Genomic DNA, 17866 nt, shown 5'->3' with positions numbered 1-17866 from the left:
ATTGGTCTGGTTTTGACCTTACCCACCCCTCTGACTAAATAAGTAGATTATGTTTAGAATAAGAACTTGAAGCAAAATGGTCCCACTGTGAAGTCTTTGCTCCTCAGAAAACTTCACAGGGACCTCCTCTTCACTTTGCAATTCCTCCACAGAATTGTGTTTTGCTTGGAAACATTACAAGCAAATTATGTTCAAAGTTGGTGTCTGCCGTAATGAAAATGTGAGGGGTACAATTTTCATTTAAAGTTTGTCTTCCCAGGAGGAATACCCTGTTTTGCTGAAAATTTGAGTTGGGATTATCCTTACCAACCAAATAAAAGCATGCACAATTCTGTTTAGATTCCCACAAGAATTGAGTTCACTCCACATGGGCAAAACTTTTCTATCTTTCCTTTAGAGAATTCTACCCAATTGTCTTCTTGAAACGTGAATTTATTATATTGAAGACTATGCATTTAATGTAATAAAACAATTTACGAAACTTAATGAATGTTTCACAATAGCCCTTTGTTTATTTGAAAGCATAACAAACAATTATTACATATTACGATGTGCAAACAAGAGATGGGGATTCACGGAAGGATAACACAGGAAATTTACATTATCGCCAAGAAACTTTGATTGGGACCCCGGGAAGCGTAGAGGCAAAAGGCCTTCAGAGAGAATATGGCAGTGAATGGTTGACAGATGTTATTTCAGCGGCAGAGAAATGAGGAATTCGGAAAATGAGGAAAATAGAAATGTAAATTTCTTATAGATGCTTCATTAAAGAAGAGGAAGAGATCAATGTTTCTTCATACCCTCTTCCAGACCCTCGTGTAGCTTTGTCTCTCTAGTTCGGTATCCTCAAAGCTGGACTGGTTTATCAGGTGTCATCTCCGTTCTCTGATATCATCATCTTCTGGGGGACAGACGATGTATTGCTCAATGCCGGATCTCTGTAGTGGATATCACAGCGTCTGCTACAGAGATTTCAGTGGACCTTACTTTAAGAGAAAGTGATAACTACCCATGATGCCTTACATACACTGGGCAGAAGTGCTCACGTTAATAACATAAAAGAGGAAACAAGACATCAGAGAGTGTGCTATTCAGGTTCCCCCCCGGTATCCGAAAGTAGAGTGTTCCTGTGAAACCTTCCGTAAGCCGAAATGATAAAGGGAAGAAGCAATTACTTTAGGACACATCTTGCTAAGGGCTGCACAAAATAAATTGAGATAAAGCATGGATGCTTACAGACACTTGTCAAGGTGATGGTGGCTTGATGCTGAGATGCTGAGTGTAGTTCCCGGGGGGAGGAGCCTGACAGGGCCGCTCTCACTGCTCAGAGCGTCTGCTGCCTCTATAGTGACTAGATACAGAACAAACCCTGATGCTATTTTTGCTTTTTGCCTTTTTTCGTAGAAGTGAAACATCCTCTTCCGATTTCTTTCGGTTAGTGAAAGCACGTACTAACGTGGGTCTTTCGTAAAAAGAGGGTGCAAGGAGGTGGCACAGTGGATCGTAGGTTTGCAAGAGTCACCCCCCCCACCATCTGATGCTTCCTTGCACTGTGCCGAAGTCCAATTGCTTTTGTCCCCTTCTGGGCTTATAGAGGATAAAAATGTGCCGTGTGTCCCCACTTTCGGTAGCTTATTCAGTTTTATTCTCCCATGAACATTCCTGAAATGACTAAATTCAAAACAATTTGAAAGCCACCTTAAAAATAAAATTGAAATCCACAAGTCAGTGCCTTCGTCTCTTTCTTCATGGCCTAATTCACAACTTCTTTAGAGTCTGGAATTTACTCCAAGGCAATTCTGCAAATATTCTGTGCTTAATTGCAGCTTGGAGTTTGAGATCATTATTCATGCTCATGAACTGCGTTGAATTTACACATAAATTTTACTTGTCCCATTTACTAATTACTGAGAAGGAGTAATGTGACGGCATCTTAATCTAGGAAAAACATCTCAAGCGCTTTTGCACACGTTTTACATTTAGCATAACCTAAAACACATTTCCCTACAAAACTTTCCCCCTTAACTCTTAAGCCCCTGAGTATTTCAATGGAAACACAATACTTTTTATCTGGATTCATTTACACTCTCATTTACTCATCAGCATGGTGTTTTGTAAGAGATATTTAATATTCTCCAAGAGCCCTTTTTACTTCTGCACATTTCAAAGTTTTTCCTGTAGGAAACACTGTGTTCCAAGCCATAAATTGAGCCTGAATCCAGAAAACAGGAGTTGGGGGAAGCCGTAAATTCCAAATGAATTCCAAGTGGTACTGAGCTCAATTGCCCATTACCCATATGATGTGGTTTCCACAACAGGAAGTGAGTAGCAAGGGTGAAGGAGACTGAGCCCGGTGACATTGACTGGGATTCAGCGCTCATGCTTAGCAAAGGGTAACGTGTGGTCTCACTCTCACTTTGTTGATTCTAGGACAGCTTCAAGAAACAGGTGTCACAACTGATGAGTCCTCTCTGGGAGTAGTAAGCTGTCCAGAGTGACTTTCTCCTACGGGAAGGAAAGGGCCAGCATGGTGAGTGAGCTGCCTGTCACAGTGGCCAAAGGACGCTCCCACCCATGACCATGTGCAGCATCATAGCCGACCTTACCCTTCCTGAAACGGATCCAGGCTTAGAGCTGACTCTCCTGTCACATTTCTTTTGATCAAAAGTGTTCGAAATCAATTCTAGTGAGCTCTTTTAAAAATAAGTGTATTGGAAAGATACCAGGCCTCCCTTGAAATTCAAGGAAAAGTTGAAAATGCAGCTCCTTAAGATGTGGCCAAAGGGACAGTGTAAGGAAGCTGCTAGGAGCCCAGGTGTTGGGCTGAACCCTGCAGGCCTGCAAGCCCTGTAGTTGCCCAGCCTCAAGACAGAAGAAAGAGCCCAGTGACGGCGACAGAGACGTCAATGGTTTAATTCATATGGGGATCTTACATGTGTGAAGCAAGGCCCTGGAGGGATGCCCCACCTGTGTGGCAGACATTGGGCAGGACGTGGCATCCGTCTTCGCTACCTGGGGGAGGGAGAAGTTACCAGGTACAGAGGGCATTTATGCCAGGTTGGCTCATCAGTTACCAGGGAAACCAGCAGAGGGACAAACCCCTTTGATAAACAATCATAGTAGCACTAGTTCTGATCTAAGGTTTAGAAGGATCACTAGCTGGGCCAGGGGCAAGTCTGTAGACATTTACTGATTAGGCTCTATTCATAAGAGGGAAGGTCAGTCACGTGAGTAGGGTGTGGGTGAGGCAGGGACTGGTCCAGCAGGGGATGTACAGAGAGCAAGAGAACAGCCATCCTGAGTGGCCTGAACGTACACCAAGGCTATAGGTGGATGGGGCAAATCACACAACATGAAATACAGCCGAGCAGATGCCCAGATGGTATCTAGAGGTACTATTCTAAACTAATCCTTCCGCAAGTGACCACCCTTCCGGCTGACTAATCTCTGGTTTGTTCCTTTTCTTCTTTTCTTCAATATGGAGATCGTGGCTTCCCTATGTTCTTTGGTTTAAAAAATTATGTTATTCGTATAATTGATGATTTGTCTGTAGAATTGACTATATTATTATCACCTTCAGATTTAACATTAAAAAGTTGCTATTGCCTTCTGTATATAATCTGTTCATGGCTTCTCCTGAGACTTTGGGTTCCTAATATGATGAAACTATTTCTGTAACTGATTCACACTGTCCATTAAGAACAAGCCTCAGTATAGCACAATTTGAGTCTTCAAATTCCCTCCCAGTCCAAATGCTTGTAATTGTTGGACTTTTCTTAGTGACAAGCACGCCCCAGTGCTTGAGAAGCCTGGTTCAATACAGATCAGTTAGTTTTTCTCTTTTAATTATTTACTTTTCAGTCAAAACCAACTGTTGACTTATTGGATCAATCAGTATACTTCCCCAAATGTATATGCACATGAAGCTAGCACATCATTATTAGATAATTAGATAGAGCCATAATATATATATATATATATATATATATATATATATATATACTTTTTTTTTTTTTTTTTTTTGCAGTACACGGGCCTCTCACTGTTGTGGCCTCTCCTGTTGCAGAGCACAGGCTCCGGACGCGCAGGCTCAGCGGCCATGGCTTACGGGCCCAGCCGCTCCGCGGCATGTGGGATCTTCCCGGACCGGGGCACGAACCCGCGTCCCCTGCATCGGCAGGCGGACTCTCAACCACTGTGCCACCAGGGAAGCCCCATACATTTATATTTTTATAAAATTAATGAGAACCACTAAAAATTTGATGATAGAAAATTAATAGTCTGTTTTGAATGACTTCAATCCATGCGTTTTAAACGTGATAAATTTTTGCTGGGACTTCCAGGTGGCCAGTGATACTGAAGGCTCAGATTCAAGGGTTGGTAATGAGAGAATGCAGAGACTCTAAAAGGCTCCCTGACTATAAGACAAGAGAATCCACGCATCTGCTCATCAGTCACATTGGCTTCCCAGCCTCCCTAGGTAACGTTTACTCCTAGCAACCTCAGTCCTTGTAAAAAATCTTATCCTCCATCTAAAAAGCCGATCTATTCAAGGGCTGCAAATAAAAGACAGCCTTGTTAAAGGCTTTTCTGTTGTGTTTGCTAACAGGACTCCAAAGTGTTCATCCTTGGGAGTCATCATGTCCACGTTCTTAGGGTTGAAAAATCAGAGAAGTAACGTATTCTTTCTCTTCTCTCTGACTTTACTGGGTCAAGAGAAAAACCTGTAAACAGAGCTTGCTTTAATCATCGGCCAAACACATGGATCCAAGGTTTTCCCCCAAGGGGAGGAGATCTTAGAGGCAGTCCTAGGGAATAACTTTACCCATAAGAAGCAAAACATAGACTTAAGCAAACACCTTCTCCTTAGGTGGACACAGCTTCAAAATTTTAAATATCTAGGAAGACGATATTCTTAAGGGAATAAGCATTAAGGATAAAGGTATGTGTTAGTGGTAGAGAGCATTGAGGCAATATAATATAATATAATATAATGTAAAATAATATTTCATCTATTCTCAATATGGGACCACACACTTCCACAAATTAACCTGGGTCTGAAAGAAAGTGATCTCTGTGGTCAAATGAGAATTTGAATTTAAAATGCTTTAAAATGTGTTCCTCACCAATTACAACTTTTTGCACAGAAGGTCAAGAAATATATTATGGTTCAAAAATATTTATTGTAGGGCTTCCCTGGTGGCTCAATGGTTGAGAGTCCGCCTGCCGATGCAGGGGACACGGGTTCGTGCCCCGGTCCGGGAAGATCCCACATGCTGCGGAGCGGCTGGGCCCGTGAGCCATGGCCGCTGAGCCTGCGCGTCCGGAGCCTGTGCTCCGCAACGGGAGAGGCCACAACAGTGAGAGGCCCGCGTACCGCAAAAAAAAAAAAAAAAAAAATCTATTGTAAAACTATCTTTAAAAAAAACTATCTTATAACCATAAGGTGAAAGGATCTTTCAAGATATAGCTGCACAATGCTGGTTTCACAAATGAGAGAGATAAGGACTTAGAGAATGAATTTTTCAAAATGGCATAACCGTTATATGGCAGATTTCAGAGCAGAATTGGATTTCATGACTTCCCATATTCTTTTAATTTTATTTTTTATTGAAATATAGTTGATTTACAATGTTGCGTTAGTTTCCCATATACAGTAAAGTGATTCATTCATATATATATATATATATATATTCTTTTTCAGATTCTTTTCCCTTATAGCTTATTACAAGATATTGAGTATACTTCCCTGTGCTATACAGTAGGCCCTGTTGGGTTTTTTTATACATAGTAGTGTGTATATGTTAATCCCAAATTCCTAATTTATTCCCCCGCTGCCAATAGTCTTCTCCAGTTTGATTGGGGTTAATGTATGAATTCTGATTTAAGGACTTATAAAAATTATTTACAATTCCACCATCAAGTGCTGTCTGTACTCTCTTTGTACTGAGATCTCACAGAGGTTAGGAAGAAGAGTAACAGAATTTATGCCCTAAATAATGTGTGACCTAAATAACAATATGAATATCAGGATCCATCATCCTTTGAAAATGTCAATTCAAGTAAAATATTTTTCATAAAATGTTATCAATGACTTTTGTTTTTTTTGCTGTACGCAGGCCGCTCACTGTTGTGGCTTCTCCTGTTGTGGAGCACAGGCTCCGGACATGCAGGCTTAGCAGCCATGGCTCACGGGCCCAGCCGCTCTGCAGCATGTGGGATCTTCCTGGACCGGGGCACGAACCCGTGTTCCCCGCATAAGCAGGCCGACTCTCAACCACTGCGCCACCAGGGAAGCCCTCAATGACTTTAAAAAAATAGAGTTTTATGTTTACTTCCACTTGAATACAAAGAATAATTCAACATTTGTGGGGCTAACGTTGAAAATAAGAAGGCCTTTGTTCAGTCTCAGTTTCTTTACCTGTATTATGGGGAAAATAATTCTTAATTTGTCATGAGCAATATGGGAGTTCCATGAGATAACGTGTGCAAGGCATCTAGAATCGTGCCTGGCACACAGTATGTATTCAGCGAATGCTGGTTTCCTTGAGGAATGTTAAAATCCTTCTAATATCTCTGACTTGACTACTTCAAATCTTTTTTGAATAAAACAGGGCATAAATTCATTGATACACAAAGAGAGCTGGAATGAATTCTACAATTGTTGGTTGAAAATATGCATTTAGTTACTTTTACTTGTCTTGGGCTGTGTCAACATGGCCACCCGACTTCAGATCTCCAGCCCTTTGTGTGCTGGCCTTTTATGAGGTTGGCTTGCAGGTATGTTGGGGAACAAAGAGCCCAAATTCACCTCTCTGTACGTTAGTTGGTCCTTCATATACCCACTGTACCGGGTTGAAGGGTGTCTTCCACTCAAGATCTTATTTGGAAATAGTGTCTTTGCAGATGTCAAGTTAAGATGAGGTCATACTGCATTAGTTTTGGACCTAAATCCAATATGACTCTGTCCGCATAAGAAGAGAAGACAGAGACACAGAAGGAGGATTGCACATGTGAAGGTGGAGGCAGAGATTGGAGTTATGATGCCATAAGCCAAGGAATGAATGACAAGGATGGCTGGCAACCACCAAGCAGTGCAAGAAAGATTCCTCGCCTAAAGTCTTCAGAGAGAGCATGGCCTTGCACACTCCTCGATTTCAGATTTAAGTCTCCAGAACCATGAAATAATGCATTTCTATGGTTTTAAACCATCCAATTTGTGGTAATTTGTTTCGGCAGGGAAATGAACACACTTGCTCATACAAACTCATGGGTGTTTGGCAACGATTATGCAGACCATCCTCTGCACTGGACCAGTGAGATTTGTATTCCCTTAGTAATCCTCATTTGTGCCCAAATATAGGACTTGGATTTGTGTCATCTACACCATTCCTGTTATTTCCTTCAGAGAGAGAATGTTGAGAGATGAGGTCACCTCTGGTGTCTTTTCCAAGGAGTCCAGACTAATTTTCTCCCCTTGAATCTCAGCACTCAGGCTTTCCCTGAGATAAGTTTCCAGTTCTCATGAAGCAGAAAACTGCAAAATCCAGAAGGCCTTGGAGAGATATCATTAATGTGCAAATCTCTGACAACTGACAAGTTCAGGCAAGAAAATATTTTTGGTGACTTGACCTTGTGAATATTAAAGTGGGTTTCAGGATTTGGAACTTCCCTATTTGAGTTTCCCCCTTGACCATCTTCTATAGTGATTGCACAAGACTTGACGTGAAAAGCAGGCTTCTTTTCACCCAAGCATTTTGTTTCCACAGGATTTTTCAGTTCATGTCAAATTAAGCATGTGTGTTCAGACTTAGGTAAGGGTCTGATTTCATTCAGACAGTGTTACATGGGAACACAAAGGGCAGGGTATGAAAATATAAATAAATCTCCTCAGAACTTACTGGAAGCAAAGGAAGCATACATACAAACATACATAAATTCGAATCCATGTTTCTCATTGGACTCTTTTATTCCAGTTTTCACTGTATTAATAGACTGTTGCAATAATCTTCAAATTGGGCCTCTATAGCTTTTCTCAGCCAAACTGTACTTTTGACAAACAAATCTGCATACAGCCCAGGGCTGGAATGGAAGATTGGAAAACGAAGAAAGGCCAGACTTCTGTCTTTGAGAACTCATGTTTCTGCAAAAACCAGGTGCACACAACTTAGGATAAACTATAAATGTAAAAGGACTATGGCTATAGAGAAAAAGATCACATAATTTTTCTTGAGAGGGTCAGTCTTCAAGGACAAATGAAAGAATATTTGAACTGGTCTTAGGAAGTAAGCAGGTGTAAGAAAGGGGGGGGGAGAGAGAGAGAGAGAAGAAACAGGGGGGAGAGAGAGAGAGAGAGAGAGAGAGAGAGAGAGAGAGAGAGAGAGAGAGAGAACCAAGCCTCTTAAATCCATGTACCTTCCTGGAAGCTCTGTGTCAGACTAGATTAATCTACCTGCTGCTGCATGGCTCGACCCATGTCATCCCCCGGCTTGTGAAACATCACTGTCTTCCCTGACTCTGACTCGCCACCCATTGCTTCTGCAGTGCAGTCCTGACATCTCAGCTGGAATTTAAGACCTCGCACCATCACATCTCAGTTGTATTCCTGTTACACCCATACCCCACCCGCTCCTTTGCTGCATCAGCAGACTGGTGCTCAGGACTTTGCCTCTATGGCTCCAGGTTCACCCATTCCTTCCCCATTCTCATCCCCACTGCTAGTGTTTCAAAACCCAGCTGGGCATCACCTCCTTCAGGAAGTCTCCCTTCTTTCCTTCCGGTAAAGATGTTCTTCAGGTTTCCAGATTCCCAAAGCACTTCATCTGACCCTCTCCCACGATATGTGTGATAGGTTGTGTTCTATTTCACACATATTCGCTGCTCTCACAACTGCACCCATCCCTGTGTCCCCTCCCTGGTGCCCCATTGACATGAGATATGGCTGGTGACTTCCTCAGACCCTTGGAATGTGAGAGGGAGTTGATCTCAGGAGGTCTTGGCCTGCAGCGGCTTGAAGCAGGATTTTGGTTCCCGGCCAAAGATTGAAGCCAGGCCATGGCAGTGAGAGTGCTGAATCCTAGCTATTAGACCACCAGGGACCAGTGGCCAGTGACAAGGTCCCTGGCCCGTTGACTTTGTAGAAATGAATTCCCACAAAGAAACGGAAAGTAGGGAAACAAGTAAAGTGTTTATTAGGAGGAAAAAGTACGTGTGAACAGGCGCACATGGGCCAGCTCAGAGAGAGAGAGTTGCGCCCTTGTGCTAGTTTGAATCACTTATATGGGGCATTTCTTCTGGGTTTCCTCTGGCCAATCATCTTGCTTGGCCTGGTTCTGAGTCCGTATTTGGTTTATCTCAGCATCCTCCCACGTGTGCACGCACATCTCTTAGCCAAGATGGATTCCTGCAAAGAGGTCTACGGGTAGGTTGACATCATTCCCTTTTGACCTCCAAGGAGCATTGCTGTGCATATGTAGTCGGGAAGGTCTCCTTGACCTCAACAATGAGGACTATGTGGTCTCTATCTTTTATCTGGGCAGGGCCCAGCCTCTCCTGTTATCCTCCTGCTATTATCTTCATCTTGGAGCATCTGTCCACAGGGGACAGACACCAGAGGCTCAGCCTGGGGCCCATCTATCTCCTGCCTCAGAGTGACATGTCACTTCTGTGCAGAAGCTTTACAGGCGTCCACATGGTGTGTCCATGGGACCATGTCTCAGAAGGGGCTGCTCCTTCTGCCTGATTCCAGGAAAGTTGGCAGCCTATGGACCCAAAACATGGCAGATCCATAAAGGACTTCCCCACACAGGAACAGATGAGAGCCACTGAGAGCTTGTGGTTATATTATCACAGCGTAGTCTCTCAAAAGATGATTTCTACAACAGGTTTCACATTCTACCTTACATGACCAATGTTTTTATATGTGCCTTTTCTTCCCTATTAGAGTGTGAGCTCCCTGTAGAATCTGTGTGTGATCCATCTTTGGGTTATCGCTCTCATCACGGTGCCTGCCATTCAGTAGTTGCTCATTGACTCATTTAGCAGACGAGTGAGTGACTGTAGGAAGTATGTGCGTGTGATGCATGAGTGTGCGGGGCTAGGGGTGGGAGGGCTGTGAAGATGAGAGGAAGAACCAGCCCATTTTCTAGTTCAAGTTAGTCCTGACTCTTTATCATTAAGGCTTCCTGCCCTGCTGGGCTATATTATCAATTAGTCAGTTGGAAGTTTAGTTTTCATTTAGAGATTTAGTTTATAGTCTTCAAGACGAAGAGCAGAATTTATTTTGAGAGGATAGACTCTGAAAAGGGTATAACCAAAACATTAGATTAACAAAGTGATATTTTAGGATAAAGGTATGTTAACATCATAACCTGATATGATAAAAATAACAGTTTGATAACTAGAACACTGTCAGCCTGTCATGACAAGATGTAAGTTGCTGGAGTGAAATTTGCTGGTGATCCTAGCACTTGTTGGGTCAGGGGACACTTGTTCATTTCTTATGGAGCAGAGCAGGGAGAGAGGGAGAGAGACAGAGACAGAGAGAGTGCAAGGCCAGGCATGTGGCTGTCTTGGGAGTCGTCCATAAGAAAGTGAAGGAACCCAACAGTAGGAAGCTGAAGGTTAACATGAGATGCATAGGGGTTTTCCACTTGGAATGGAATGTTTCTTTCAGGATCAAGGTAATCAGCATAAATAAAGTCCTTGGTGGTGGAAACTCCAAAGAATGAGGAAAGTGTCAACAAGGGAAAGCATAATCCTTATTCATCTGCCAGACCCAAGGGTACAAGGTCAATAAGGCTTTCATTTCTTCTTTCCATTCAATCCTCTGCCTGTTCTGACCTGATCAGAAAACATCTAGCAAGTGCAGGGTCAGTGGAGAGGCAAATGTCAGTAAGAAAAGAAAGAAGTGCTTACCATCTTCCTTGAGACTGCAGCTCTCAAGACTAAGGAGGAAATAGAGGACATTGAAAACTTTGGTGTTTTGATTAATTCTTGGTCTGGACATTCTGACTTCAGAATCAAGACTTTTATAGTTATCAGTTAAGATCTACTGCATGTCTATTTTCTAAGCAGAAAATTCTTGGGCCATCTCAAGTTTTCATCTAGGGGCAATGGAGGGTAACCTCTTTAAATAATTGTAATGAAATAATGTCAGATGAATAACAATATTAACATAACATTAAATTGTATGTCAAGTCCATGACAGTTGTGCATATTCAAATACAAGTTAAATCCATTTTGGCAACAGAATTAAAGACCCATTCACGACAACAGCAAGGTTTACCACGTGGAGAGGGGCACCTGGTAAAGGAAGAAGGAAACTAGAAAACCTACTGAAAAGGGGGTTTGAACCACCTGGTGCCCCTTGGAAGCAGGTGTCTTGAGGGACTGGGAAGTCTCTGGATTTATAGAGCACCAGCTCAGGAAAAAAGCAGATGGCTTTCACCCAAAGAAGGACCTAAAGGCAGCACCAGTGATATTCTCATTACCACTGTAAATGTTAGCTAAGCCTCAACTGTCTGTATTCCTGCTCCCCTTTCCAACGTTAGGAGAGGGAATGCGGAAGAAGGAAGTCTTGCCAAAATCTGAGAGAGTAAAGCATTGTCTGAATTCCACATTCGTGACGCAATTTCAACAGTAGTTTTAATTGCTGGTTCAGGTAACACTGGGCAAGTCAACGAGGGAATGATTGAAGTACAGAGGAAATGTTTCCTGAGTTACCAGGAAAATCCTAATCCGAATTCCTTCCATTCTCACTCTGCCTAGAGTGGCAGCAGGTAAGCCAGGCTTCCTTCCCAACTTCCTGCCCCACTTCCTGTCATTTCCAGAGAGTTGCTCAATTCTGATGTCTTTCTTAGAATGATCTTACTTCCTGGCTCTATTCTCCCCAGACAACTTTTTCTTCTCACTTTGATTAGGGAGAAGAAGAAGTAGGGTTTTATGGGGCCAAAAAATGCAGGGACCTGCAGTGACCTGACACAAGAGAAAAGAGAAAAGAAATCTGGTGAAGCTGCTAAGAGTCAGGCACTTCAGATTCTTTCACACTCTTCCTGACCACTGAGGGGGGTGGTAGAATCTTACACTTTAAAATGCATGACCATTGCAAATCTATTGCATCTGTGTGTCCCAGCACCAGTGTCATGTGCAGGCTGGCTCCTCACAGAGCACATTGTGGTTGGAAGAACACAAGCTTTGGGGTAGGACAAACTCAAGCTCGAATTCCAGCTCTGACAGCTGTTGGAGTTTGCACATTCACACACTCAGTAATTGATTACTACAATACCCTTTCTTAAAGCACCTTCCATGTGTGGAGTGATGGGGAGATGCTGGGGCCACATGGCTCCAGGAGATGAGTGCCTGCCCTCTAGTAATTCTTAGCGTAGTAGGGGAGATGGCCATTGTGACAGATAGAGTACAGTGTGACTAGCACACAGATGGAGATACGTGGAGGTCTTCCTGCTACCCACTTGCAGACGGAACACCACTCACTGAGGCAGAAGTAGAGAATGAATGAGAATTTAATGGCTGGACATTGGCTGAGTGGAGGATACTAGGTGTGTGTTAATTCCCAGAGGATTGGAAAGACATGGTGCACTGTACACCCTTGGCACAGAGTGGTAGCGGGAAGAGGTTGGATGTAGGGATGGAAAGGCAAACATGGGCAAGGTCATGGGATCATGGAAGGCCCTATAAACCATGCTAAAGAGTTTATATTTTATCCTACATACAATAAGAACCACTAAAGAGTTTTATGCCAGGGAAAACCGTGATCATATTTATATTTTAGAAATATTTATCTAAGGAAGTATTTGAAAGGAGGGATTGAAGCCGTGAGGAAAGTTAGGATATTATTGCAACTGTTCAGGTGAAAAATAAAAAATTTCTGAACTCAAGTGGGAATGGAGAGGAAATGTCTGAAGTTGAGTTCCCAAAGTAACAGACCTGAAGATAAGACTTTGAGTGCATGTGGTTTATTTGGAAGAGTACAGAAATAGAGGGGTAAAGCCTGGGAAGTGGCAGAAAGAAGGAAGCCAAGAAAGGCTGCCCAAATGATCAGATTACCTCTCTGAATTTACCCGGGAATCTGTACAGAGTGCACTAATAGTTGCCCCATCCGAGGGGTGGGGAAGAGGGGGTATTCATCCACTAACTTCTGTCCATCATTGGTTAGGAACCTCTCCTAAGGGAATTAGCTCTTTGACGCACTAGGCCTGCTTTACACATACGCAGAGAAGTAGGAAACAAACTTGACATTCTATCCCAAATGCCAGCAAACAAACCTAGTATTTATCTAGAAAAATAAACAAATAAAAGAATAGTCAAGAAAATGTTGAAAAAGAAAGAGAACTGTTTAGGAATTTACCTACCAGTTACAATCTGGATTGTGCTTTCAAAAATTACAGAGAAAGTAGTGTGATTCTCATGCATAAGGTGATAGTTGGAAGAATGAAATGGAAACATGGGAGTTAACAACATGGGAAAATGTCCTTAAAATGCAATTAAATTTTTAAAAAATTGGTCTTCTCAGTCTATCATCAAAAAGAACACAAATAACAAATGCTGGAGAGGATGTGGAGAAAGGAGAACCCTAGCACATTGTTGGTGGGAATGTAAATTGGTGCAGCCACTGTGGAAAACAGTATGGAGGTTTCTAAAAAAAACTAAAACTACAACTACCATATGATCCAGCAATTCCACTCCTGGGTATTTACCCAAAAAACACTAATTTGAAAAGATACATGCACCCCCATTTCATAGCAGCATTTATTTACAATAGCCAACATATGGAATCAACCTAAGTGTCCATCAACAGATGAATGCATGATGTGGTATATAGAGAGAGAATGGAATATTACTCAGCCATAAAAAAGTATTAAATTTTGCCATTTGCAGCAATGGATAGACTTGGAAGGCATTATGCTTAAGGGAATAATTCAGACAGAGAACGACAAATACTGTATAATATCACTTATATGTTGACTCTAAAAAATACAACAAACTAGTGAATATAACAAAAAAGAAGCAGACCCACAAATCTAGAGAACAAACTGGTGTTGCCAGTGGGGAGAGAGGCAGAAAGGGGCAGTATACAGGTAGGGGATTAAGAGGTAGAAGCTATAATGTATACAGTAAGCTACAAGGATATATTGTACAACATGGGGACTATAGCCAATATTTCATGATAACTCTCAATAGAGTATAACCTTGAAAAATTGTGAATCACTCTGTTGTACACCTGTAACATATAATATTGTACAGCAACTATACTTTAATAAAAAATAATGTCTATTCAAAAGAAAGAAAGAAAACCTAAAAAATATTAACAGAAATATCTGTAGTTTGTGGATCGCCCATGAGTTTTCATATTCATCTGCCTATTTGTATTTTGTAAGTTTTCAGCAATGATTGATATGGATTTTAAAATCAAGAAAATGTCTCGTTTTCAAAAGAAAAAAAAAAAGAAAAGACAAAGAACCCTGCCAGCTCCAGGAGAGCATCCATCTGCCTTTTGGAAAGGCCCTTCCATGAGCTGCCTCAAGCCGCTTTGTGCTCTCTTCTCTGTGTGGGCAGAAACAGAATAAAACGCTGATCTTGAGGAAACGCTGGGAGATGCTATCAGAGAGAAATTAAGAAGTAATTTTGAATGGAGATTGGAGGATTTGTCAACAAACTGGAGGGAATCCAGAGAGGAACCGAGGAATAACTGAAGACCTGGGGCTGAAGGCTGGACTTGCGAGTAGAGATGAAAAGAATATGTGTTTAGCTTGGCTAGATTCTAAGGAGAGACTTAGAAACAGCATTGGAGTCCAATCAAACCGCCGTTAACTACTGCCAGGCACATCCTCATCCTAACTGACCCTGAAAGGTCAAAACAACCTCTTAAAATTTCCAGTGCTTTTTAGTTCAACCTGAGGTTAGAGACCGTATCTTCCACACAGCACAGATTGCTTTTGCATGGATGCCAAGAGCTTGTCTTCGAAGTGCATTAAGGATGCAAATACTGTGGAGAGGAAGTGAGTCTCTAAGGGCAGCTCGAAAGCATCCCCATGACAGAGGATGCTGACGGGGCCAGAACGAGCAGGGGTTTTTCCCAGGTTTGTATGGCACGATGCTCTAATAAAATGGTTTATTCTTCCTGTGGTTCACTTTTCATGCTTGTTTTGTGTTTATCTGGGGAAACAGAGGGCCACTTAGAGTGATGGCAAAAGAGAGAAGCAGAAAGAAACAGAAAAGTGAGGCCAAGTGAGTTCCTGGGAGAGACCCAGGGAGGTGCCCAGAGGGAGAGAGGGGTTGATAAGCAGCCAGAAAAATCGTAATTAGATTGGGATAAAGACTTGAGGGGAGAGAACCGGAACAGGCAGCCAGAAGGGAGGGGAACGACAGAGAGGGCCCAGTGGTCTGTCCTGGGTTGGGGAACAGTAGGAGATCTGACCCACTGGTACTAGTCAGACCATTTAAAGGAGAACAGAGATTCATGGCAAGGCAGCACTGTTTATTTTTAATATGGACTTGTATTTTGGTAACAGAAAGGGGAAGAAAAGCAAAAGGGAATTTAGAGTGGAGCTTGGGAACTCTGCACTGAATCTTGAGAACCTCTCAGAGAAAGGCTGTGATCAACGGCCTGTGGCTGAGCTGGGGCTGCTCCGTCCTGCTCCTAAGGATGAACCTTGACCACAGGGAAGGACATTGTCAGGCATCGTCAGCCAAATGTAGGAACTTTTTGCTTTGGTTGCAGCACTCTGAGGCACTTAAACCCTGACACCAGGGCACGTACTTAGGAGGCTTTTTCGATGGAAGCTTCGCAACCTTGCCTGGCCAACGATCTAGACCTCTCCAGCATTGCACAAAAGCATGCCTTCGTGGTTTCTCTTGCTTCATTCTTGTCCTGCTTGTTTAGGAAAATGTCACTAAGTAATAAAAAAGTAAACATTTGTACTTATCATTCTATGGTTTGATTACAAATATTAGGAAAACCTCTTAAAGGAAGAGGTTTAAAAATTCTCAAACTTAAATTGCTTTTTTCACTTAAACAGCAATATGGACATTCACTAGGAAATACTGCCATTTCAAAATGACAAAGATGCACAGTACAAGAAAACAATGTGTCCTGTCCTAGAAAAATACATATTTGTAATATTGGCTCGAAGCCTGGTATACCTAAGTCTCTTCATTGACGATGCCCACGTCTAGAGATCAGCTGAATGACCTGCTTACTCTTGGGGGTAAGCTTTTCTGGATTTAAACATGGTTCTTTTGAAATACGATGCACTCATACGTTTGTAATTAAATAAATATACCCAAATCAGGGATGTGCACTCAGTGATAGGAGTGAAAGACCCAAACCATTTGGGTACCACTCCTGTAGACTACAACGTATGGTGGGGTTTCTTTGAGCACAACACTAAGGAAGAGGAAAGTTACAGAGAAACCTGGGTTAAGGTTAAGAAGCCTGGGTTAAATTCATTAGAATCACCTTAGGAACGTTTAAAAGATACAGACTCTTGGGATTTATCCCAGCGCTACTAAGCAGGAACTTCATACTGAGACCTAGGAATCTGTATTTTTGAAATCCTTTTAACGTCTAGACTAGGATTGTGAATAGTGGGCTAGAGCACATTCTGTTTCTTGCCTCTAGTTACTGAATATGTTCGAAGTGTGGTTACCAATTTAGCATAAAAAACTACCTCCGTCAGAGCTCAGCATGTCTTTTAGAGGCAACTAAAGTGACCTCTTCCATAATGAATGAGATGATTTCTCCTGACATTTGGATCACCAATTCTGTCTAATAACTTTGGAATTTACACAGTTGGTTGTACAGTAGATGCAATTCACACGTCTTCTTGAATAAAGATGCCACAGAGATCCTACTGGCATTTTTCACCATGTCAAGTTTATTAAGGTGAGTTAATAAGCAAATACGTCCTTTTTTTTCAGGTGAACGTTACTCTAAATATTTACAAAACATGTAAATATTTCAGCAGCTCTCTTGGGGCCCCAAGCCTGTCGGTTGTTTGCTTCATGAAAATGTAGTTGCTGACTTTTCCTGAGTAAATGAATTTTAGGGTATCCCGAGATGTTCTGCGATATGGAAGAAAGGAAGAGAGAGAATGGGAGCAAGGTGGTGGGGGAATGTTGGCCATTGACTCACTGTCACCAACACTGAGTAAGACTCTTGACCTTTGGGTGTCTCAGTGAATGAACCCACATGGGAAGAAGCAGTGGGAAAACGTAACATGGTCAAAATGGCCACGAGGTCTCCTGGGTAAATACATGATGATATTGGAGTTGAGAGTTCTTGTGACCTTTTGTGACTTCTTTAGTCTGGGGAGTCACGATCATTGCAGGAGCCAGCCTTGTCATTTTCACTTTGTGGTGAGCGGGGAGCTCTTTGATGTGTAACTCTGGGATCACTGTGGGAGCTAAGAAAAGAGTAACCCCTCGTCACCCACCCACAGCTCCAGTTGTCTCCGGAATAAGTGGCAGAGAGGCTTCGTGCAGTCAGTTTTTGAAAAATCAGTTCTCTTGTACCCATTGTAAAGGGTGCAGTTGGAAAAGTTTTGACACATGTACACACCTGTGTAACCACCACCTCAGTCAAGATATAGAATCTTCTCTTCACCCCCAAAAGATTCTTTGTGCCCCTTCTCAGGCAGTCTCCCTCTACTCCCAGCTCCAGGCATTTCTTGATAGTCTTCTGCCCAATTGTGTTAGTCAATGGACAAGTGCAGCAACTTTCCCAGGCCTGGGAGTCTGGGAAAAACTACTGGAGTAGAAGGTACCATCCAGGAGTCGAGGGAACGTAGGTAGGCACAGAGAAGGGCGAAATGAGCACCAGTGTAGATCCCAAGACTAGATACTGAAG

The 17866-nt window shown here is 42.4% G+C and overlaps 1 long non-coding RNA gene across 1 annotated transcript in view; it reads right to left on the bottom strand.

Moving 5' to 3' along the window:
- Window positions 1–558: 558 nt before the first annotated feature.
- Window positions 559–17866, bottom strand: part of LOC132597801 (uncharacterized) — a 110956-nt gene continuing 93648 nt past the window's right edge. The window contains exon 5 of the long non-coding RNA XR_009565143.1: window positions 559–2505. This is a non-coding gene — a long non-coding RNA (uncharacterized lncRNA). The remainder of the gene's footprint in view (window positions 2506–17866) is intronic.

This window comes from Globicephala melas, chromosome 9 (genome assembly GCF_963455315.2).
Source record: "Globicephala melas chromosome 9, mGloMel1.2, whole genome shotgun sequence".
NCBI classification, from domain to species: domain Eukaryota; kingdom Metazoa; phylum Chordata; class Mammalia; order Artiodactyla; family Delphinidae; genus Globicephala; species Globicephala melas.
This window is presented reverse-complemented; position numbering and strand designations above follow the sequence as displayed.